This window comes from Mugil cephalus, chromosome 8 (assembly GCF_022458985.1).
Source record: "Mugil cephalus isolate CIBA_MC_2020 chromosome 8, CIBA_Mcephalus_1.1, whole genome shotgun sequence".
NCBI classification, from domain to species: domain Eukaryota; kingdom Metazoa; phylum Chordata; class Actinopteri; order Mugiliformes; family Mugilidae; genus Mugil; species Mugil cephalus.
In genome coordinates this window covers 8,716,689-8,742,303 of record NC_061777.1, presented here as the reverse complement: position 1 = coordinate 8,742,303, position 25,615 = coordinate 8,716,689, and the positions used below count along the sequence as shown (strand labels likewise).

General features: G+C 45.3%; 1 protein-coding gene across 5 annotated transcripts in view; it reads left to right on the top strand.

Moving 5' to 3' along the window:
• The first annotated feature begins 1,928 nt into the window (after positions 1–1,928).
• sema6a (sema domain, transmembrane domain (TM), and cytoplasmic domain, (semaphorin) 6A) overlaps positions 1,929–25,615 on the top strand; it is a 99,024-nt gene continuing 75,337 nt past the window's right edge. For 3 of the 5 annotated variants that reach the window (XM_047590906.1, XM_047590904.1, XM_047590901.1), the window contains exon 1: positions 1,930–2,398. The gene's annotated coding sequence lies outside the window, so the exon portion shown is untranslated. Of the gene's footprint in view, positions 2,399–25,615 lie in introns of all 5 variants that reach the window. The other 2 variants (XM_047590903.1, XM_047590902.1) reach the window with 1 other exon arrangement.

The window sequence follows — 25,615 nt, the reverse complement described above, 5'->3', positions numbered from 1 at the left end:
TCTAGTTGCAGGGGTTGGAGAGAAGATGCGGTGAGTAAAATTCGTTTAGTCAGAAGACATAAGAAAATAATGATAATAATAAAAAAAAAAAAGGCCTGGGTTTGAGATGAGCCAGAGTCCCTGAAGAATTTCTGCTGCGTGCCGGCTGTCTGTCCCAGCCTGAGGTGTGATGGTTGCTCTATTTAAACTACCTCTTTTCCACACAAACACACACACACACACACAGTACCAATGCGCCTTGGACAACTTCAGCAAGATAAGCGAGATAAGCTCTGACACGAGCATATTTCCAGAGTTCAAACTAACTGGTGTGTATCTTGACATTATTGAGCTCGATTAATATCCTGCCTGCCTCCCACACTTTGCAACACTTCCACTTCAAAGTGTGCGTGAGAGTGTGAGCGAGAACGAGTGAGATGGAGGGAGAGATTAAAGAATGTAAAGATGGAGCGTGTGCGGCACAGAGGAGTTATAACGTGGTTTGATTTGGTTGGAGGCTCGCAAGGATTCGTGGCGACGATTGATGTTAACATTTCAAAATGCTTTTCTCCTTTCCCTTTGCGTGCGGTCTCCGTAATGATTCACCTGCATGTGTCAACAGCTTAAAGCAGAGACTTGCACTCAAACACGTTTCTCACACATAATGTTAATCAGCTCGAGCAAAGCCTGCTGCACGTCATACTATAAGGTGACATGCCTGCTTTGTGTGGGGATGCATTCCAGGCGGTTAATTAATTGCCAAAGAGGTGTTTTCATTTGCATATATCCCACATTTCAATTCCGGCCTGTTTTTATAATAAGGTCTTTTTTAAAATTTGACTAAATGACAAAGCAACAACAGGGTAATTATGTTTTCTTCATTGTCTGCATGGAGGCCTGTATGGTTGTTTTAACTGTACGAAGGTAAATGAGTTTTGTGTTTGAAGCAAATTAAATGATAACAGATGAGGCAAAATTTGGCAGGCAGGGGCGCATTAGCTTACATTAAAGGACCACTGTACAGCGTTTGGCATTTTTGGCACTGAGCCTGTGGAGGCAGAAGTGTACTGAGCTGTTACAGTAATAAGACAGCTAGGCACCTGACAGGCATCTACCCAAGAGCACTATTACACATAGGCTGCTGCTTTCACAGGTGGCTTATTATTACATAATGATAAGTCCACATTAGCTTAGATCTACACATATACGATCTACATGTCTATACTTGGTGTGTGCGCACCGTGATATACTGTGTGGTTGTGTGTCTGGGAGCATGTGCAAGTAGTTATGTTTGTGCCTTGTGGCAACCGTGCATTTTCCAATCTGACAAATTGATGTTGATTTTGGCTTGGCTGTGTGTGTTTGTGTAAGGGAGACAGAGTGTGCGGAGCAGACATCAGATTGTAAATGTAGCATAAATCCGAGCAACAACTTTTTGAACTTCGCTGCAGCGTTTTCAGAGTTTACCTGATGGCCCGCGGTGATGAGATGAGGGCCAAGTGCTGTGAAGTCGCGGCTCATTTGGTAAAGCATGTGCGTGCCACTCCGGGGCCAAGAGGGACCACCGGGGAGGGAAGGGCGGTCCTGAGACCGTGGACAGCAGACAAGAGAAGCTCTGAACCTGATCACATTCCGATTCGCATCGGCACATATTGATACCGAAAAAGGTCCGGCGTCTCCACTGTGCCTTCAAAATCATCAGTGACACTTCGATTAACGCACGTCTTACAAAATATTAGTTAATTTATTAAAATGCCCTTTAACATAATTCCCTTTCTTTCTGCGTCGACACTATTAATAGAGCTGAAGCTTTCGCCCGCTCTAACTCGCATTCTTATGAAATGCCGCTGCGTAAAAATAGAAATACAGTTGTCCATAACTGGCACCCATTGACACAATAGCTCCCGTTCCCTAGCCGTGGCTCCTCCCTGTGTATGTGTGAGGGAGCGTGTGTGTGTGTGTGTATGTGTAGCGGGCGGGTGACAGCTGGGCTCGCAGCGCTCCGCTCCAGTCTGGTAAGAAGCTTCATCTCCAAATAGGATGACCGTCGGCTTTTGTGGAAGGGACTGCGCTCAGCTCCGTCGCTAGTACTGGGACGCCCGGTTGGTTCGGTCCGTTCAGTTTACCCGAGAGGAGTTTAAGGGGCAAAAAAAAACAAAAAAAAAAAAAACCAAAAACGTCGTTTTCTCCCCTTGTCTCTCGCTCTTTCCCCAGTGTGGATTTCCGATGGATATTCCGATCTGAAGAGGTGTGATTTGAGCGCGGCATGTAACAAAAAGAAGCGCATGAGAAAAGTAGCGCTCGTGTTGTTATTTTGTAAACGGGCACCATCTGAACTGCTTTCAGAGACGTATCTCATGGATTACTAAAAGGCACAACTGCATAACCATTCCGAGGCATAGCCATTCATGAGCTGAAGGTAAGATTTCTTCGTTTATGTCAAACTTTATGCGCTTACAGTCCGTACCAGCCTTTCTCCAGCCACGGAGGCTTGTTTTCTGACCAGCCGAGCTGCCGGGCGACAAGTGCACAACGTTACTTCGCCAACTTACTATGCTTTTGTGTATTTATAAAGCGATCGTTGGACTTCTAAACCAAAAAAATTATATCAGTGTTCATTTTTAAAAATTGGCATGCGATTGTTCCCTACAAGAAAGAAACCGTCCGCTGATATAAACACATCGCAATTTCGTGCGTAATCCCTCCTATACTGTTTACCCATTTGGAATAAAGAAGTGTTAGTCTCCGAGGACCCATTTTGGATCACGTCGAATCTAAACACGAGCGAAACGATCACTCCGGGTAGCAGGTACATGGACAGCAAATGCGAAATGTGTTTGTGGGAACTTGCAGGACTGAATCACTGTTCTCCTGCTCCTCTGACTAATCAGTGTTTTTTCCCTTCAGCCTTCTGGAGATGTTGTAAGACTAATGCCACAAATCTAAAGTAAAATGAACATTTGGAGCAATAATATGACCTCATTTACACGTCTCGTCACGCCGAGGTGCTTGCTTTGTAATTGTAGTGATTGACAGGGGTGTTTATTTGTCATCTATTTCCCCATGACAGAACATTTCGAGTTAAAATAGCAATTTAAAGGATGGATTCATTTAAGGATCTACTGACCTACTACTAACCTGAATCATATAGGTGGGAATTAATTAGTCATTTTTCATTCAGATTCTATTGTTCTCAAGTGAGTTACTCTTTTTGCTCAGACTTTCATTGGAGCCCCCCTCCTCCTCCTCCTCACACTGTTTCCCACACACACACACCGGCTTAGGGTGTGTTCAGGGACTCAAGGCTACCAGGAGGTGGAGTGGTTACTATTATTCATGTGCAAAAAGATCAATCTGATGTTTGTAATTCTGACCGGGAACAGAACACCGCGGCTCAGAAGTGGATTTGCCATTAGATGAAGTGTTGCTGCACATTATTTCTCTAACAAGGTTGGAGAGAAGCTAGAGGCCCCACAAACCATATCCACTGCCAACACCCAGTTACTCTGTGGCTGCCCCTCATCCTTCCTCTCCTCTCCTCTCCTCTCCTCTCCTCTCCTCTCCTCTCCTCTCCTCTCCTCTCCTCTCCTCTCCCAGTATGTACAACCCCCCAGAGGCGCTGGGAAAAGCTCCGAAAATGATTTGGTAACTCTAAATGTGGGTTATGGATTAGTGAAATGTGCAAGGGCGATGATATAAATGGGTGAATTGAACAATATTGAACCAAATACAGCAAAAAAAATATGCTTCTTGTCAGCTGATTTTCAGCAGGAGCACATGGTGTTTTGGAAACATAATTCTAGTATCAGCCGTGTAAAAAAAAAAAAAAAAAAAAAAAAGCAGGGAGGGGGTGAATGATTTTACATGCAGCTCTCAGTGGAAAGGGTGTTGTATAGTTCATCTGCCGTTCCTAAAACAACTGGAAATACTTGGTACTCCTCTTCATGTTTTTTCATCTGTGACCCAATAAGCCAGTATGCGCACTGTGTTGGGGATTACATGAAGATCTGAAACGTGAAATAGCATAGTGTTTTAACATTTTACCTCCGCTCCTCCTACAACATCAGCCTCAAGGCATTCAGATGTCCTGAAGGCATTTTTTTTTTTTTTTTTTTTGAGATGTTGCACCGGCTGTAAACCCAACCAATGCTGTTTCATAAAGGCTTCAGCGCCACAAAACCAGAGCACTAATCCTGCTATTAACACTATACTGTGGCATGTTGGGGTGCTGATACAAGAATTACAGCGCGATTACCTTTGTGCTAACAGCCCGCCTGTTGTCCTCCTGGAGAAGCAGAATAGAGCAGAGCGGCCAGAGATGTTGCTTGTATTTGGAGCAATGCTCCGTGGAGCGTTTGATCTGCCGATGCCTCAACAATGGCAATGGGGATGGCATTGTGTGTGACTGATGTGAATTTGTCACACCGTGTGTGTGAATAGGAACAGAGGAGAGTTAGTATTTACCTTTGCCAGTTCAGGACAGATGCAGAATACAGTGAGTCTGAATAATTGATAAATGGCTTTGCTCCTGTTCAAATGAATTGGCCTCCTATTATAAACAATGAGACCAGTCATCTGCTGTTAACCACCGGTCCTCGTTCAGTGTCAATACCCAGCATTCAATAGAGTGTGTATTTATGCATATTTTATAAAAGCCATGTTTTATTGATGTGCGGCCTTGGTATGCGGGCTGTGTTTTTTTTTTTTTTTGACAATTAGAGTACAAGAAAGCATCCAAGCCATCTCACTCATCCCAATGTGATTTATTGATGATTAACCCGTTTTCCGGTTTCCACGTCTTTCCAAATTGCTCCTGCTTCCGTTGCACCGCCTCAATGGCGAGCGACAAACCTGGCGACGGCGGTGGAGCATTGGAGGAGGGGGGCGGGGGATGAAATAAAAAAGGATTATCATTTGCATGTGTTTTAGCACATTTTGGTTTGGGAGCACGGGTCAGCGTTTTAATGGAACTGTCCGTCACGGATGTTACGAGGCACATTTGCCGAATTTAGCTGCGCTTTTCAGATTCAGGGGGGGGCGTCTGCTGTGATTCACCAAGCAAATAAATAATGAAGAATGAATCAGGACGATATTTTAACCTGCTTTAACGAAATGCACAACTCCCCCTCTTTTTTCTACTTAACCCCCTGCTGCTTCTTCTTTTTGTTTTTTTTGGTTGATTATGAGTTCTCTGGCCCTCTGAAGTTGAACTCATTATCTGACAATGCCTCTAAACTTACTGAATAATATTATACAGGGTGAGACAGTGGAGCTGTGTGTTTAGATCTTAAGAGCCAGAGGTTTAATTGCCCGCTACCCCCATTCCTTCTGGTTAAGTTGCAGCAAATCAATCACGTTTTTTTACACGATGATAAATGATATTCAGTCTAGTATGAACACCTCTGGTTCACCGTGCCGTACAGTCCAGCGTTGTGCTCACAGCATGGCTCATTGAAAGTGTAATCACTCGCTAATCACTTGTTTCAGTGTGTTATTTCTGGATGGATGCGAAGGGGGGCTCCGCTTTCCAACTTTCGGTGTGTTGTTCTAACTGACTGCCTTCTCCCACTTATACGTAATCCATAGTGGCCGCGTAGAAATGACTCTGCAGCGCGTCCCCAGCCACCCATGTGTTAAACACTCTTCATACTCGTCATATTAGCATAACTGATTGAGCGTGTTGCGCACTGTATGCCAAAAAAGCCAGAAGCGCGAGTGGTCCAGTCTAGCGAGGAGTGCCTGTCTGTGTTTTGGCTGCTGGTCATTGGCACGGGTTTGTTGTTAGAAATTAAAGTGAATTAGAAAGTGTTAGAAGACTCTTCATGAGCCTCACTTTGCCACATGCGCAGCCGAGTGGATTTTCCTTTAATGTCAAACGCTTGCAATGTGCACCGTTACCGTGCGGTAATACCTCTGTCATTGCGGAGTTCGCCTGTTGCCTGTCATTACGCAAATGGAATGAAAAGGAAATGCATTTGTAGGGATAATCCAAAAGCATCAGGGCTTTGTGCCATTTCCTGAGAGGTGGGTGAATGACTGGCCTTGAAAAGAGCCAAGTCTTGTGCTTGCAGATCGGATGATATAAATCGTGGTACACAGTGTCAAAATACAATGTCCTAGTTCCCGTCCTGCTGTTGCGCTTTTCTTTTTTTTTTTTTTTTTTGCAGGTGAGACAAGCCAACTGTGAGTCATGGACACACAGCCACAGCCCGATAAGACTTATTAGGGCCGCATCTGCTGCTGCTGCTGCTTCTGCTGTTGCCGTGGTTAGTTCTGTGGTTAGTTTTGCTCGTTTGGGAACCAGCAAGGAAGTGTGTGTCATGTGGATGTTAAGCAACAGGAAATCTCCACCGCCTCTTCATTTACTCCTTTACCTCTGAACACTGCAGATAAAATATATCACTGTGTGTCTCTCTGCTGGCGCACTAAGTCAGACCCCCTTCCTGTGTTCTGCGTGTGCGTATAGCACCACAAAGCACAGAGGGTGTCTAATGGTGGCGATGCTGTGTGTGTGTGTGTGTGTGGGGGGGGCTTAGAGTGTGCACTCACTGTGTGTACTCTCTGCGACTGTGCGTGCATGTTTGCGTGGCGTTGTTCAAGTGCATCTGTCCCTCCTCCCCAGGCCCCAGCGATTGGCACTGCATCTCTCATCTATTAATCATAGAGAGCGCTTGCTCTCTCATTCCGTTGCCATAGTTTCAGGACCTGAGACAGTGTTGGGGTGCCTGGCTGCCTAGAGAGAGGAAAAGTGAGGAGGGAGAGGAAAGGAAAGGAAAGGAAAGGAAAGGAAAGGAAAGGAAAGGAAAGGAAAGGAAAGGAAGTTTGACTCTGGAGGAAATTAAATAGACAGTATATTGTGGGTGAGGAGGAACAATTGAAACAGAGCAGTGGAGGAAAGAGGGGAAGTGACTGAAAGAGCAATGGCAGGCTAACACACTGAGCAGGTCCTCACACTGTGGATGAGAGTGCTTCAAGAACCAAAATGGATTCCATTTTTATCTCAGCAGTAAATCCTCAACCTCCTTCTGCGTGCATCTCTCTCACACATACACAAACTGCCTCTTCATCTCTCGGCTCCCTCCTCCCTAAAGAGAGTCGAAGAATATTTTCACAGTAGGCATCATCTTGCGAATAGCACACTCATGGGGCTGGTGTATCTTGAGCGTGTTACAGTACATTGAGCTGATGTTATTTCACCTTGCTTTACAATGGAGTAGCCTTCCGCGGTGCCGAGGTGGAAGACGGGCCCGGGCCTCCCGTTTCATGCTCAGTTGGATGTTTTGATAGTAAATCATGCTGAATTCATGTGTTATTCAATGATGGATTAGTACAAAATCGACCGTTATGAAAATCTTTCAAGGCTGGGAATACCTCGCTATCTCCGAAGCCTTCTGTCCTTGTCTCTTTGTTTTCATCTCACTCCCTTACTCCCTGATTTCGTCCTGTTTTCTTTCTCTCCACGCCGAGATTTCCTGCCCTCTGCGCTGAGAGAATACTGAACGTGCGCTGCTGCTTCCACAGAAGTGGTTCTTGTTTTGGCGATAGACTTTGTACCTCCCATATGACCTCATAATCTCATCTGGGTCTTTTAATGGCCAACCGTGCACTAATGTGGTGGTTGTATTATCGCCTTGTCTCATCACATCATACCCAGCTTGAGAGTATTTCCAGTGGGAGCTTTTGGAGAGCCTGGCAACTGGCAGCACTGTAATCACGGACTTCTTGACTGCGTGCAACCACCTCGAATGCGTGCGTGCTCGCATTTAAGTGCACACAAATCCATGCGCCAGGGGAGTTTCTTTCATGAAAGAGAGACTGAAGAGGAATTTAAAAAAAAAGGTCATCATTGTTAGAGCGATGCATGCAGTGGCTGCCAGTGGGCAGAAGCCCAAAAATACCTGATTGTAGACTACACTATGTAATTCTCTCTTCGCCATGTGTTGACTTTCTGCTGGGGAATTGCCATTAGGGGACAGAGGGACAAAGGAGGAAGTGAGAGGGCGCGTTTGCTCTTTGTGTTAATGGCTCTGAGGTGGTTTTGTGCCTTTGAAGTGATGGGATTGCAGGTGACATCATGGTGGTCGCATACTCAGGTGCAGCAGGTGAATTAATCCATGTGGGGGATGGAGTAGAGGGGCGCGTGTGTGTGCGTGTGCAAATCTGGCATGTCAGTGCCTCCTGAGTATTTGCAGAGGAAGGCATGCCTAGCTATGTGTGTGTGCATGCGCGTCAGTCATCAAAGCGGAGGAAAGCCAGTGTGTAAGGTGATCTGTATGCTCGTGGCAGAGCAGCAGTCATACACTCCCAGAGGCTATAAGCCTCGCTGAATGTGGAACAAGCAGCTTCTTCTCTGAAGCCCCCACCGCCGGTTCGCGGGCCGGGGCCAAACGAATCTAGACAGATTTAGTTTATTATCCATGTTTCTGGATTTTCTCCACAGCAACGTTTCTGCTCAAATTATGTGTCAGCAGGATGCAGTTTCGAATAATCTAATATTGCTTACTACCTCGTGAAGCGAGCATGCATCAGCTGGCCCCCAGCCTGGCGGGACGAGCTCAGTTCAAACGCCGTCCACTGGTATCCTAGAGAGCGGATGATGTGATTATTAGCAACCATCGCAAGCTTAACTGAAACCCTTATGATGATCTAAATTTGTTACAACTGGCCCTGGCTGCGTATTAATTACTTCCAGGAGACTTCTACTAAATCCTCACAGTGACCTGCAGTTTTTCTAGGACATAAACATTTAGCCACAATGCGAGTCAGCAAAACAAACTCCAGAGCGAATAGAAAACCCGCACAGGCTGCATGTGATTCCTTAGTTTCGTCTCAGCCCTTGTTAAAAATCTGCCTTCTCTTGGTCACAGTTGCTGGCAGACTACAAGTGATTCCCCGGAGGGTCCTCTATTTCAGAATCCAATCAGGCAGAACTCCGAACAATATTACCTCTGTGTGTGTGTGTACATTTATTACATAGCTAATGAACAAATTGCAGCCATGTGGCATGGCCTGGTGGCGCGGCTGTTGAAAAAAGATACGCACGCAGACACACGCGCGCACAGCCTCACACACCAGGCGCACACTCCAGTCCCCAGCAGCCTTCCCTCGTCCCCCGTTTCACCACAACACACACACACACACACACACACACACACCCAGCCACAAGGCTCCCAGTGTTCTTGGCCTGTCTGTCCATCAGCTCATGCGGAGCGCTGGGCTGGGAGTACTTATCATCACTCTGCTGAGTGGGGAGGCCTCACAAAGGCCCACTCACATCACACACACACACACACACACACACACACATGCATGGAGACTGCTCGGTACAGGCAGGGCTGCTGGACTGATTAAATGTATGGTGTGACAGCAGCCTGAGCTGACACTGGGAGGAAGAAGAAGAAGAAGACCTGATAGGAAAATGAGGAGACTAGCAGATAGACAAGTAGGGAAGCAGCACTGTCTCCAATAAAACATATTTAAATACCTTTCATTTTCATTCCCAAATAGTGCGTCAGGTGCAGTGTTTTTGCATGAATCCTTATATTGCATTGAAGTGAGAGACAGGAGCTCAAACTGACTGGTGGCCAGCCTGGGACGTCCACACCAGGGTTAGTTAGATTTGTTAGATTTAGGCTATGAATAAAACACTTGGTTAAGTTCGGGGGAAATTTGTGGTCTTGGTTAAATTGATGAGTTTTCCCAGCTCATACTTCATGTCAGCTGACTTTTACTTTTCTTTTTTTTTCTTCTTTTTTTTTTTGCCGGCCATTTGGTTTATCTGAAAAAGGAAGCATTCGTAATTTTGCAAAATGCACTAATTCGATTTCTTGCTAAGAGTCGGAATGAAATTTACCACTCATGTGAGTTAAGTGAATATAAGGATACACGTATAACCGGTTAGATCCGTTCTAGAAATAATGGGGACAGCGAGACCGGCTCTATCACAAGAACACAATACCTGACTAATCCGTACAAAAAAACTTAAGTGTAATACGCCATGTTGTGCTTTTATAACAAATTCCCTTTCTTGGCCATCAGTAATTCAGTCGCACCCAACAAAAGACTTTACTTCGTGTACAGATTAAACAAATACTGTGTAATTTTATTTGGAAGCCTGCTAAGTTGTGTTAGGCAGATATAGTTGCTAGCTAGTTTTCTTTCTTTGCTGAATTGAGTGAGTGAATTTACCAAAATATGAAACAAATCCTTAAATCATGCTTTATTTGCAAAGATATAACACAGACACAACAAGTTTGAACATTACCCTCGCCAAGTTCCAGTAAAGTTTTTATAACCCTGTTTTTATTTTTGTGAGAATTTGTTTTATATGCGTGTCCTTCATAGGAGAAACATTTTGGCAGAGACACAAATGACCAATGAGTCTGACAGTCAGCCAGACAGTCATGCAGATATCCAGTAGGTTAGTGGGCATGGAGGAATGCACAGGCTCTCAGAGCTAATCGGATATTTAAGAAGACAGGTCTAGAGGAAGACAGCCTGTCAGAAGGAGTAATAGAACGAGCCTGGACTGTTAGCGGGGGGAGGCAGGCAGTGAGGTTTCAGGCCACATAAACCGAAGACGCCAAACACATCTCCTTTCCGAAATGATATTTTTGTGAAAAACTAATATTTTGCCCGGCCCGTTCCATCCTCCTTTTAATCCTGACAAAAGGTGCCGCGTATGCGGGCAGGTAATCAGCCGAGCAGGTTGATAGGCAGGAAGACAGACAAGCTGTGAGGCAGGAAAAAAAAAAAAAAAACGAAATTGTGCCCTGCATGATAATGTATTCATTCATCCCCCCACTCTGATAATGTTCACGGCATGCACGGGTTGATTCATTCATCACAGTCTAGTGGGGGCCCTTTTATGCTGTTTGTTGAAAAGCGTCTTTGCTTTTCTAAACCTGTTAAGGTTTGCTGACTGTATTATTCAGGAGGTGATCGCCTCCGGGTTTGTGAAGGTGTGTGTGTGAGGCTACGTGCACGTGTTCGAGCTGTCGCCTTGTTTGTTCATGTATGCACCGATTGGTGCGTGTGGAAAGGGAGAGATCTGTAATGAGACCTGTTCTGGTCTCCGCTGCAGTTTGGTTTGATTGGCCACCGCACCAGCTGCATACTGAAACGCTTGTCTTTTGATCTACTCCCATCCTCGACTAATCTGGGACCATCACATCTGTTTCACTGATAGAGTCCGTGCGTTTTTTTTCTTTCCTCCTTCCTTGTGGGATCTGTTTAATTTCACCTAACTGACCAAGGAATCTTGTGTTTATTGATCGCGGTGTTATACAGCAGTCGAAGCCCTGATTATTTAATTGGCTTTGGAGTCTGAGTGAGAAGACGTGGCGACTCGCCCAGTCCGTCTGAAGCGAGTTTGATGAGTCAAAACTGGTCAAACATCATAACGGAGAATTATTTCAGTTTTTTTGGGAGATTAATAGAGTCCGTGTGTTTTCTCAGCACAAAATCCTGTTTGCATAAACACTGTAGCGCTGCTGGTGTCAGCTGCTGGACAGGTAGGAAAAAACAAAAGAAAGCCAATTCATTAGTCACCCATCTTCAGTTTCTGTCTTCCACCCTATCCTCCTTCATGTGCGCCACAGTGCATGTGAGCTAACCCTGGATGCACGACATCTAGTAATGCTAGCTAGTCTAGTAATGCTAGCCGGGTAACTAGATAGGAACGCCTTGTGTCAAGTGAGGCTATGTACACCCGCTATCTGTTAATGATTTACATACTTCGGCTGTAATTGCAGAGGAATGACTGTTTATACAAACCTGCAAAGATACCTTGTGTGTTTTATGCTTCATTTATGTCCCTATCTGAAGGTTTTAGTGTTCTCAACCAAGTTCCCAGCTGGTCTCATTTATAGCGGAAGGGTTAATGAAGAACTAGAAAGACTTGGGGCGTTAGTTTTTGGATAGAGTGAGGCTCTGTTTGAGGAAATATAGTTGCTTTTGTGAGTTCTTCACAAAAGAACCTGTGACCCTGCTGCCTGGTCTCGATCTTGGGTTTACACTGCAAAATTACAGTACATTACATCACTACACATGACAACAGAGAAATCAGGCAGCGAGGGAAGTAGGTGAGATAAGCCTTTCGGAGGTGTAGCTCTGACCTAGATAAGATTGGGATAAGTTTGGAGCCTTGAGCTGATGGCCTGTTGCTGTTATTCAGTTTGTACCTCACTTTGATCCTCATCCTTCCCCCATGCAGCGCTGGATTTGCTTCTCTGTTCAGTCCTGTGAGGTGCAGTCGTCCAGGGCCAGCTGAATTCCCTCTCTCAGACTGGTTGATTGTTGCACACTCTATCTAGAACAAACAGCTTTTCATGCAGGCGGCTGATAAGATGGGATACGGTTGTGTGTTCACTCTGGCGCCGCCGCGCTAGTCATTTGTTTCACACATTAACAGGTGAAGGACTTTGTGTGTGCTTGCGAGTGTGTTTGTCAGCGTGTGTGTCTGTGTGCTTTGTATTAGTGAAGTCGTCCAAGTCTGGGTCACCCAGACTTTGGTAAATGAACAATCACAAAGATAAGACAAACAGCTCCGGCAAACATGTTTGATGTCATTACAAGTCCGTGAAGAATGAGGATGTCGTTAGCAATAATAAAAATGGACGTCGGTACTTGTTCACAAGCATGCACAAGCAAGCATAAGCATGTGAACCCAACAAAGCCAAAGCTAAAGCCAGTAAACCTGTGACAGCTGAGCCCTTAAATAAAAAGCTTGAAATACATCCAGTAGAATCTAGCGCATAACAGGGATTCCACCTTTTTATAACTTTTTACGGAGTTTTAAGACAAGATAATCCTTTATTTATCACACAGTGGGGGGCACAACATATTTCAACACCATATAAATGCATTGCATTTCAATTCTATGCAGTCTGCTGACTCTCCTATAGTGTGGCCTGCTCAGTCCCATTTTGTTAAACATTTGAATAGCTGATGTTTTATTCTGGCACTATCGATATGCTTATGACATGGGGCACCCTTGCAGGATTTCAGTTATTTTTCACTTCCACTTTACAGCAGTATCTCTTGTTCAGCGTGATTGTCTGCAAGAAGCAGCGTCCATGGCCTCAATTACCTGGGGACACTGTATTTCTTACATCCACCACTTGCATAATAAGGCGTGACTTTCTGTTTCAGCGCTCTCGTCGCCTGTCCCACCCTGGAGGCAGCCAGATAGTTATTCCTTCATCACGGTGATTTCCATGCTTGTAACACCGGGCTAATTACTATAGTAAATACTGTCTGGGCTGTGACTACAGCATCAACTGAATGGAAGGGGGTGAGCGCAGGGGAGATGCTTTTAATTAATTCATTAAATGTTGTGTGGAAGTCTCCGTGAATGACTGGAGTCGGGGATGATACAACGGAGGAGGAGTGGCGCTATTTTTATCCCACGTACCTTACCGGATAGCAACAGAGTGGATTTTTTAGCATGGGTGAATCAGTCTCAGCCGTTTAACGTGCTCTTGTTGCATGCGAACTTTGGATGGGTGTGATGACGTGGCTACAGCCCTTGAGTCCATTTCGGATAATCCAAAATGAGCAAGAGGCCCCTATTCTCTCCTGAGTGAGCGATTTCTCTTTCGCTTTTCATCGCTAATTCCTTGTGCCACTATATTGAGATTAAATAAAGATTGTGGTTGGGGGAGATATTGATTTTGGTGGCTAGAATGTTAGCTGATTCTCAGGAGCTTTTTATAGCCATTAGCAATGGTTATTCATTCCCTGGGATGCATTGTGTTACATCTAAGCAGGCTGTAGAGGCGGATTGCGAGATCGTAATCAATAGAAGCATTAATACTTTTTTTTTTTGGTTTGTTTTGTTTGTTTTTTTTGCCCTGCATGTCTTTCCTCTACTCACAGATGCCCGCTGATTTCCTCTTTCGGGTGAAACTGCTGCTATCATGGGTTCAACTCATGGTTCAAATGTGCTTAAGTATCATCATCATATGATGAGGTCACGAGAGTGCGGTAAGAAAACCATAATGGGAAAGTTAGTCACAGGAGCAGCTTGATGACTACAGTAGGCCTTCCATATGCTTTCCGTAAACAGAACTAAACAGAGATAATATTCACACTGGGATGTAATGAAGAGCTGGACACAGAGGAAAGGGGAGGGAGGGGAGTGGGGGGTGACGAGTCAAGAGGCTTTGGTTACCCTTTTAACTGATAGCTATCTCTCAAATGGACACAAAGAGGAGCGCACCTGTATTGCAGCCAATTGTATAAGAGAACAAATAGTGTATTTTATTACTTGGCAGATGATGGAACTTTATCTACCTCCGAGGGGTTTCACGGCGGAGTTTGATGAACAAGTGCTTGTGAGAGATAACAAGCTTTTGACAAGCTTTTATATGACAGTTATCAGGAAATGCGAGCCCGCACGCACAAATCTATACGCACACCTGCGGAGGCGGAGGCAAACTCGTATCCTTGACGGAACCTCAAGCGCCACGCACACGTCCAGGAGAAGCACACATTGCCTCGGGGTTGAAGACAAGCTAAGCTGTGGGCTTGCGTTGCGTGCGCGTCCGTCTCTGGTGTCTACTATCGGGGGTTTTGGGCTGGATTGTGTGTATCGAGTGTCGATGGGTCAGACATGCGCGGGGAGTCGGATGACTCTGTGGTCAGATGAAGATCTGATCCATGAGGAGCCGGATTCTCTGACTCAGGTTTTCTTTGTTTTGTTGGCGTCAGATGCTCGCCGGAGACCACAATTTAATGATGAGAAAGGGGTCAGCTGGGATGTGTGGGACCCGGACCGGAGCAATTAACGGATGAATCGAGCATAGGTGGCCCACTGAAAATTGAATTGGCCACTATTCTGATTGAGCGACTGGACCGGTTCCAGACTCTAAGTTATGAGTTATGCTTTTCTTATATGACGGCAATCCTTAGGTATTTTCGCTTTTTTTTTTTTTTTTTTAATCTTTTACTGAAATAATACCACTAATTAGGCCGTATAAGCTGTAAATAGTGAATTTAATTTCAAGAATTGGTATTAAATCTCAACGTTTATGTAATTTTCATCATATATATTCAAGACATCTTTAAGATTTTCAAGATTGTATCCGTATATTTTGTCTGTGTGTGTTTTATCTGCACTCACTGTGCTAAGCTAAAATCTAATCAGCCTAATGCCTTTGTCACAGAGAGACTAGCAAATTTCATAACGCATATTTGTCTGGCTTGATTGTTTTTGGCACCGCCGTTCCCAACGACTCAACTGGGAGCACGAAAACAAGGTATGTTACAATATTGCTGCATAATATAACACTTTGTCGCACCATCTGTTGTTTTACAGTTTCTTTCGGTTACAATATGCTCATGAGCGTTAACATCAGATCGTGGCCAAACTAAGAGCACTGAGTCATGTTTTTTTCTAGCAGCACGGCTTTCCCCTCAAGTATAGATTTTGGCAGTGGCGGGGATTGAAGGGCTTCTCGTGTCAGCGTGACGTAGGTGGATCTGATTGCAGGGTGTCTTCTTCTGCTCGTTCTGTATCCTAAACGCGCCGCGGAACTCGCCCGTCATGTTTAGACAGAGGAGAGCGCGGTTCAATTGATTGTCGTTTAAGGATTTGAGTGAGTCTATCTGATTGTGTTCCTGCTCGCCCGCCTGCCCCGCAGGCCGCGCATGTAAGCAATAAGCTATATCACAAAGAGCCATTCAACTGAACTTCCTCCTCTAAACAGATCAAATGCATAGATAACACAAACAAACATGTGTTGGGTGCCTGGCCGAATCATATGATATTTCCTCCTTCCTCCTGTTTCAGTCAATACGGCCGTTCTTTTAAACGTTAGCAGGTCTGTTCCCCCAACCTCGGCGACACGGAGATGCAGGGGAAGGTATCGGGTCACGAGAAAAAGCTGATCTACCTGCCCGCAGGTAGATCTAGATTTCTTCTCACAGGAAGTATGTTACCCGGATACAGTTTGTCCTTGAATATACAGATATTTTTTTCCCCTCAAGAACGGAAAACTCTGTGACATATTTGGTAACAGCTCATGCGTTGGATTTTCACTGTAGCCCTCACGGAAGACTTAATTGCATCTTTTTGCAAGTGGCGAGCTCCAAGGCTAAAAACTGCAGAAACTGCTCAAAAAGCAAGTCAGTCCCCATAGACCCTCATGTTAAAATGCCCAACAGAAATAAACATGCCTACGGCCCACGTTTTCTGGTTGTTGCTGCCTGTCTTGTTTTTTTTCTTTCTTCTTCTTCTTCTTTTTTTCGGCTTCTGTGTGGCGGCTCATGCTCATTACCCAGGTTTTCTATTTACTCTATACAAACCGCACAAATTCTTGCGCACAAGAGGATATTTCCGAGAAAAAGGGTCCAACTTCCCAGTGAGCCTTTTGAAAAGCAAATGTGGGAAAAACGTCCACAGCAAACAATGTATTTACACGAAAATTTCCGACAACAACTTTAAAATATGTAAAAGAACGACGGGGTTTTTTTGTTTAGTCTCGAGGATGCCCGTTGTTGAGGAAGACGGGGGTGGATGCGGAGAAGAGAAATAGATCTGCCTTTGGTGGAGGTTGGCCTCTCGCATTCGCAGTAGTTGCGCGCCGGTAGTTGAAAGTGCGCGCATGATTTTGTGTGCACATCAAAGCTTTTGTTACATGTTTCATGTCCTCTGTACTCATTGCCTCGAGTGTGAGTGTCTTCGCTGCACCCGTCGGCCCCGCGTGAAATGAATTTTGCAATCGCTGGGAAAGCAGAGGCAGGCGGCCCAGGTTGGAGCAGCAGCGGAGGCAGAACAGGGTGGACAACCTGCACACAGACCCCTCTTTATACCCCATTAATAACAGTTCTTACGAAGGACAGCCTGAGGCCACAGAAGGTCTGTCAAGGTAGCTCATTGTGCGGTAGGAAGTGAGTTGTTCATATGGTAATAGCTGCTGAAGCGGGTTCCTTCAAAGCCCGTTTGTTTTAGAGAAAGTTGTAGTCACTCACTGAGGGGGACGGGATGGAATGTGACAGGGTGCACTGCTGTTTAGTTACTGTAGCTTAATTGACCCTGAGAAAGGCAAGCGAGGGCGGGAGGGGAGAGGAGGGGAGAGGAGAGGAGAGGAGTGGAGGTTGAGAGGAGGGTGGACAGAGGAGGGTTAGCGCAGGAAGGAGCAGAAGAGGGAAGAGGGCGGTCGAGGGCGGTGGGGCACAAACACAAGAGAAAAATTGCGAGAGACGTAGGCAAAGAAAGAAAAGAGAGGATGCTTCATTACGGCAGAAGCTGCTCTCCACTGGAATTTGTTTAGTCGACAGGAAAAGCCTTATTGGCGAAATCGCCGCACATTAACATGGATTCCTCTGATTTACTAATGAGCCAGCTTGTCCGGAGTCATCATCTTTCTAATTATTTACTTCATTTTTACTTACTGTTCTATTTGTGGTTTATTGCGTACTGATCTGCTGTTTTATTTTTTTTTCTTATTTTGTTTTATTATCTGGGTCAGGGAAAAGCTGAGTCTGGTACTTTCTCATTAAGCCACATTAAGATAACTGCTGAAAAAAGCTGCTGCTGCTCTGCGGGGGGAAAACATGGTTGTAAATTTTTTTTGCAAAATAGGGATTTCTTCACTTAGATAAGTGAATGTTTTATGTACTGGAGAGTGCAGAAAACCTTGTCTCACTGACACCAATCAATGATAATAAATATGGAAACAGAACAATGAATAAAAAAGACGAGTAAATTCATTAGACATGTCTAGATATCTCCTCCTGTTGGTGCATGGGAAGACCTTTCTGTCTAGATCCGGGTTGATAACAGTTTGACCAAAAACGGTTTCCTTAAAAGGATCTTTGTTATCAAGGGAAACTGTTTGTGGTCACAACATTGTCACGTTTGTGTTAAAGTAGAACTGGGAACAGAGAAAAACGATGGTGCTCTGTGTGATGCATCCAAAAGTGATAGCTTAAAGCAACGTTTTTCAGACCAAGGACCCCCAAACTGATGGAGAGATTAAGTAGGTACCAGCCAATTACGTATATGTATTCTATATTAAACTCGTCTTCTAATAAACTATCCTTTATCCCGTTACTAAAATAAGTTGGATTCATGTTAAGAAATTTAAATTTGTAGGAGAAAATTAAAAAAAATATATGAAAAATATCTAATCAGCCAAAGATTTTGCGACCTCCCTGCAGTACCCCCTGTTGAAGACCTATGACTTTAACTTAAATTTATGTAAGGGTCCCCTCTAGCGGGTTCAAACTTCTTCGCAGGTGGAATAAAAACAAAGAACTAAACTGGAAGATTTATTGCTGCATGTGTCGCACAGTTCATTTGTTAATAACATACCCAATAATGAAGCTAAATCCTGTCTTGGGAGCTGTCAGTCTACTTCATTATCCAAAAAACACAAAGTTAAAAGCGTTAACTAGACAGAGACGCGTGCATGTGTGTACGCCTGAAAGGTGGTCTGACATTCCCCTGAAGCCATTACCAGGTAGGTCCAACCTGACAGATGTGATAGATGAAGCCTGAGATTCACCACACACACACACACACACACACAAGCTCACAACACACACGCATCGACTTGTTGTGCGTGGGCTGCATTTTCACCTCACGCTCTGATCTTTTTCTTACCAAAACACCAGTTCAAAAGAGACTGGGGCAAGGCCACAGAGGCAGACCGAGGGAGTCGGGTGGTTAGTCCCGTCCCGTTTCTCTATCTCCTCAGAATGAAATCTCTCTTCTGTCTCCAGTCTTACCCGGAGGTTATAAGCTAATCAAAAATGTACAGACCTCTGCAGACCTTGGTCAGCCTGCCCGTTATTTGGGTTAAAGCTGCGCTGCAATCGGTGGAGCTATTTTAAGGCGCTGGCTGCTGCTGCTGCTGCTTGCCCCGTGCTTCCTATATCTCTCAGTGGGAACATAGAGTCAATGATCTATCGCCTCGCAGCCCCCCCACCACCCCCCCTCCCAAAGCATCTTTTACCCTGCAGCTTTCACCTTCAGATGGCATCCCAACTATACTGTGTGGTAATAAAATATCAGTGTGAAAGGTGTCCAGCTAAAAAATGCTTTAAGTGACACCACCGGCCTCCTGTCCAGAGCACCTTTTTCCAGACGTTTTGTGTTTGTTACACAGAGGCGGTGAATTGTAGTCCATGAATTACAGCCCCCTCAGACCCTTGCCCTTTTTGTTACATTTGGGAATAAAAAAAAAAAAGCATTCCTCAGGTATGTGAAGTGAAACAAAGATAAAATGCTGCCTGACTCTGCAGCCAAGCATTAAATAGCCCGGTGGAGCGCTACTGCTGCTGATGATGAACAAAGAGTGCCTCTCTAGGAGAGAAGGTATTTTTCTGTTTCGCTGCGTTGCCGCTGTTCAGAAGGAAGCTTTTGACTGCTTCTTTTAAAGTAAATCACCTTCGGGAGTGGATCATTTAGCTGAAGTGGGACTTTTTCTGTATTCAATAAAACTCCCCAGCGTTTGGGATTTGAAGTTCTGTCTCTGAGAAAGTGTGCATTGAAACCGAATCATATTTTTTTTACATCTGGCACAGTGACACATGAGATTGTTAAACGCAAACCTTGTCACAATGATGCTCAACAGCGGATTGTTTACAATGCTTTTTTTTTTTTTTAATAAAAAATTCAATTAGCTGTGAAGTACGTAGCTGTGCAAGCTTCGCCTGTCCCGGGCTTGTCAGGGCTCATTTCACCGGACAGGAGGACGAGCAGCAGGAGAAAAGGATTGCTGGAGAAAACGCATGTCCACAAATAACTCGCATTCATCTTGCTCTCTGCCTGGACTAATGTTCCCTGAGCTCTCTGCCAACGGTCGGTCTAGAGAAAGGTGATCAACGGCAAAAAATGACACGTTTAATCCTGGAATATGCGTGCGCGTTAATTAATTAGTGTGTATTAGCGTGCCCGGAGAGGGCTGGCTTCACGCAGCCTAATATCTCACATGCGAAGTCAATCAAAACAGACGAGGAGACATCGGGGACGTTTGAATGTTAGGTTAGTAGAAGTGCGTAGGCTAAGAAATTACAAAATCCTCATGTCGAGATTTAATGACTTTGGATCATTTTCAGTCAATACAGTACACGCAGGGAGATATTAGCCTGTTTTTTTCTGTAAAATGAAGCAGAAATGATTATCATTAGATCCCTTTAAAGCTAATCCGGTGGCAATAAGCGGCGGGGTGAGGGGCTCGTAGGAATGATAATGCAACTATTGAGACGTCTCGTCACCGTGACATGTGTTTTGGTCTGCTAGCAAACGGGGCCGTTCATTCAAAAGTTCCCCCCGCGCCCAGTCAATCACTACTTTAGTTTACATAGCCTGTCCCTCCGTCGTAGGATCCTGCCGCAGACACTCCTGCTATGTCTTTGTTTGTTTTGGTAATGGATTCCAAGTTGCTATTGTTGCTTATGTCACTTGATGATGGATGGGAAAAATTCACCTTCTCTTAACCCCCCCTCCCCACTCCTTCCCCTTCCCCTTCCCCTCCCGAAACCATGCTTGTATGCCTCGCACACAGCAAGAAGGACAAGTTCCATCCCATTCTCCCAACAAAGTGGCTCGCTGGCATCCGGATGCTTGCCTCTTGAACCAGCGGGCCGTGCCTTTAAATCAAGCGGACCTTCCTTGAAAACAAGGTTGAATCTGTGCGGCTATGACAGTGCACCCTCTGAAGGGAAGGCTGAGATTATATGCGTGGACGGTTTGGGGGTCCCTCTATTCATCGGCCATGTCACCCCATGGGGGAGGACTAATTGGTGGCCCCATCGAGCCCCCTGTTTTGTCCCCCTCTGTTCACAAAGGCATCGGGGTGCGGTCGGCCAGAGGATGGTGGGGGGGCGGCGGTGGTGGCGGTGGCGGTCGGGGGACGCAGAGAAGAAGAAGCAGGTTTCCCATAGAATAGCCGGCTGGGATGAACTGGAGGGGGCCTCGCCACCGGGCTGCGCGCAGATACGACACACTCATTCACTCATCCGCTCACTCATTCACACACCCTCGCATATACACACACTCTCAGTGGGGGATTCTGGTGCCAGTTGCTGGCCTCCTCCTCTACAAATGATCCAAGGCTGACCCACATAGTCAGCCATGTGTGAGGCTTCCCTTTATCCCGCAGCCCAGTTGAAACATTGAGTTATGGGTGTTCTCTGGTGCTCCCTGCCTTCTCGGCCGGGACTGCACTGGGGCCCCATGTGGGACGACATTGTTCACCCCGACCCAAGGACAATGAAGCTGTTGGCCCAGGCTTGGAGAGAGGGAGAGAGAGAGAGAGAAAGAGGGGGAGGGAGGGAGGGGGAGAAAGATGGGTAGAGAGAGAGAGAGAAAAAGAAAGAAGGAGACAGAGAGAAATAGATTGAGATGGACAGTGAATAATTGAGAGGGGAAGGGAATGCACGAGAGGTGCAGATTGGAGAGATGGGAGGCACAGAAAGTGTTTGGGTTCGAAGAGGCCGGGAGAGATTGCATCTCTGGCAACAGAAAGGGGGGAGATAAGGAGCTTAGATGACAGAGGTGAAAGGGGAGGAAGAGATAGGCATGAGAGATAAAAGAAAAAAAAAAAGGACAGATTCAGTAAGACAGATGGTGAGATGGACAGGGAGCAAAAGACTGAGCCAGTATGAGAAAGTATTGATTGCAGAGTGCGCTGGGTGTCTTCAGCTGTCGTAGCTGCATCCAGAGCGGAGTCGTTAGCGTCTGCGAAGCATGGAGCCATGGACATTAGTGGCTCTTTAACAAACTCTGTATTGATTGGGACTTAGAGGAAGACTTACATGTATACGAAGGGATAATGTCCTGTATGTAATTAGCACCGTGGCTCCGCGGTGACATTGCGCAGGACATCAGGGCTGGAGTAAAGGGGGGTAAACCATCATGTCCACTAAGAGAAATATCCGTAAAAACCTTAATTTGATCATTTTTCTCTGCAGCAGTTTTTATGAGCCTTTTAGCCTATTAGCCTCGGCCAATATTCAACCTAGATCCGGGCGGTTTATGCTGCTAAAAGCAGCTGATGAAGCTAATACTAATAGTTTATCTTAAAGGCATAAAGTAGATAAATCAGAGAGTGGGCGCTCCAAAGGTGTCACGGATCATTTAATTTGTTCCCATTCTCCTCTCGCTTCCACCGCTTCTTCCTCTCCGTCTGAGCATGATTAGTGGCTGGCCTGAGAAATGACTTGGAAACTGATCAAGTGAGTGTGGTGGTGATGATGACTCTGAGAAAGTAATACCTCATGTGCAGCACAGAAAGTCAAGCGCACATGCAGTTTATATATATATTCATATATTTTCACGTGCAGATGTTGCAGGCATTGCTTTTACTGTTACTCCTTCAGCTGAGGAAGATTTTTCTTATTGGTGTTTAAAATCCCGTCTGCCACAACATTAAAACCACAGAGAGGACACGTTCACCATCTTGTGACAATACAGTGGTCTGCTGGGAAACCTCAGGACCTGGCTTCAGTGTGGGTGTTACTTAGACATCTACCACCCACTTAGACGTAGACCTGACATGCCTTGATGGCAGCAGTCATCCCCAGCAGGATGCAGCCTGACACAGACACACACAAAAAAACAAAGAACAGCACAAGATGTTGACCTGGCCTCCAAATTCACTAGATCCAAAACTGATCAAGCATCTGTAGGAAGATCCACACAGACCCTTCTCCTCAACCAATATGACCCAAAGGCTCCTCCACTAACAATATCCTGTTGGCAGACGCCTGATCGGTGTACATTATATCCACGTATCCACAGACACACACATCCACAGACCCTCACCGAATAGGATGTTTACATTAGAGACAAACACATCCATCTGTCAGATCTCTCTTTCTTGAAGCAGTCCCTCTGAGACACTTGTTTTGACATTTTTCTGCATCCATAGATATAGATGAAAGATGGCGCCGAATCGAAGGATGAAAGCTGCAGCAGCCCCACAGTACGTCAGCCGTCGTGTTCTCGGTATATCTGAGAAGATTAAAAAAAAAAGTTCATATTGAACAGTAAAGAAAAAATAAGCAAACACCGTGGAAGTGTCGGGCTGCATCTTCAAACAGTTTAGTATGCAAGGTTTCAGTTAATTACTCGTGTGGGGCGTGTAGTGATTTACAGGCTTTTTTGTGCGTGCGCTTCAGTCAGTGACAAGCACTTTTAAGTTGTTTCATTTAAGTTCTTAATTTATTTGTGGCTCATAATTCCTTTTTTTTTTTGTCAGTTTACCACCTACATCACAAAGGATCTTATGGTGCTGAATCAGAGTGCACGTTCGGGGACGGTTGTCACTGATTACCAACCTTCATGTGTCTTCCAGCTTACACACACACACACACACGCACACCAGACCAGTAGCATGTCATCAAAAGCTCAGACTTAAGTGCTGTGTGTGTGCAGCACACTCGCTTCTGGAACCCATTTACCCAGCGGGGTAAAACCACATGAAAGTTCTACCCCTATCCTTCCACCCGTATCCCCATCCCTCTCTATTCTTTTTTTTTTTTTTTAAATTTTTTATTGCTGCCTCCTTCCCGCTGCTGCTGTTAGAAGATTAGACAACTTCACTGGATCTTATAATCAGAGATGTCAACCACAGATGGAAATGCCCAGCCAAATGCATTTTGATAGCTCCAAAGACGAAGGAGACATATGCAGGTCATTACGCTTTTTCCTCAAAGACAGCTGCTGCCTCCGGATCTCAGGACTCCCTGAAAGTCTCTGGCATAAATGGAAGGTAATTACCATATCAGAGATCAAGACTCTGGGCTCTGACACCACTTTTTCAATTACTCAGAAAGCTTGTTAAGATGCAAATTCAACAAAATGGCTGAACCCCCCAGAGAGGGATACAGTTTCACACCCAACGCTGCTTCTTGAGTTTCTTAGCTCATCGCATTTTGATATACAAAGATAGATAGAGAGAAGGAAGGAAGAGAAGGAGGGAGGGATTGAAGGGGAGATAGTGGTGCTGTGGGGTGGGGTGGGGTGATGCAGGCAACCTATAATTCATTCTTTTCGTTAGCACAAAACCCCAACGTCTTATCCGAGCACATCTTCTCTTAATTGTATATTCTTGGCAGTGGGTTGTCATTTGGACGCGTGCAGAATAACCCCATTCAACCTTGATTTCAGGTCTTATTGTGTGTTGAATCCGCGCAGTGTGCCTCAAATCGTGAATCTGGATCGGAGAATGGGGCTTTTTTCATCAAATATGCACAAGAAAGTTTGCTCGTCCTCAAACAAAGATCTGTGTTCCCTCGTAAAAGAAAAAAAAAAGAAAAAAAAAAAATGTTGTCTCCTCTCCGTCGCATATGAAATCTCATTCATATTTAACCTGCACGTTTGTTTTCAGAGTTCTAATATTTGGTCTTCGTGGACGATATCTTAACGCAGATGAATTATGCAGCAGCAACGTACATATTTGGCGCTGTACACGTCTCGCTGCAGTTATGCAAATCTCAGATTTTGCCGTAAGCGCAGGCTACGAGGAAATGAATCCAAATAACGTGTATGTGAAGATATCGAGAGGCGATAACGCAAAATGCATAACATGACTGTGTTGTGGCAAAAGATGATGAAAAAGCTACAACTCTTGCTACTATAGAACTGCCAAGATATGAATGACATGAACACAGAGGGAAACTGGAATCGTCTCCGTTCTTGCTGTTCAGCCTCTTGGCAGAAGCTATGGGCATAGAATAAAAGCATTTGCAGATCAGCCACAACATTATGACCACTGACAGGAGAAGTAAAAAACATTGAGCATCTTGTGACAATACAATGTTCTGCTTTTTGGAAGTGGAATTCATAGCACAAGGTGTTCACCTGGCCTTCAAATTCCCTAGATCTAAAACTAAGTCCAAGTCTAAGTCTAAGCCTGAAGACCCATGTCCATTCTCTGACGAGTGCTTTGGAGGCACACACCTACACCTACACAATATTAGGGAGGTGGTCCTAATGTTATGCCCAATCGTATGTGCTCTGGCAGCCGAGAAACATCACGTCTTCGTGAAACGACGGGACGCTCCGTCTTTATTTTGCGCCGTACGTTTGTTTCGTACTACGCCCCGGTGGAACAAATGTAGACGCGAGGAATCGCAAAGGAAAAGATTAAGACGGACACAGAGGGAATCAGTAGAAACAGTAGCTGAACGATGTGGAGGAGCAGAGCGGGTCGACTGGTGCTGCCAGGAACGCTGGGAACACTCTGTATGTGTGTGTTTGTGTGTGAGAGTGCCACGGCCTGGAGGAGGAAAGTCTCTTGCTGAGGTCATGCCATGTAGGCCTCTCTTCTGGGGCCCACCCTGCCTGGTAGCCACACACACACACACACACAAACACACACACACACACACTGGGGTTAGTGCCAGATAGAGACTTGAGGAGACTCGGCGACTCTGCGGTATGAATGGCTGTCTGTTAACTCTTGTGTTTCCCTCATCGTGACGGCCTCATTATGATGGAGCTAGATTGTGTTCTTACGGATGTACGTGTGTGCGTGTGTGTGTGTGAGAGTAACTCAAAAAAAAAGACAAAAAGGCATGAGGAGAATGACAGAGACAGTGACATGAAGGCCTTCGTGTGCGTTGGTGTGTGGCATGTTCATTCATGGTTTGGGTGTGTGTGCGTGCGTGTGGGCATGCT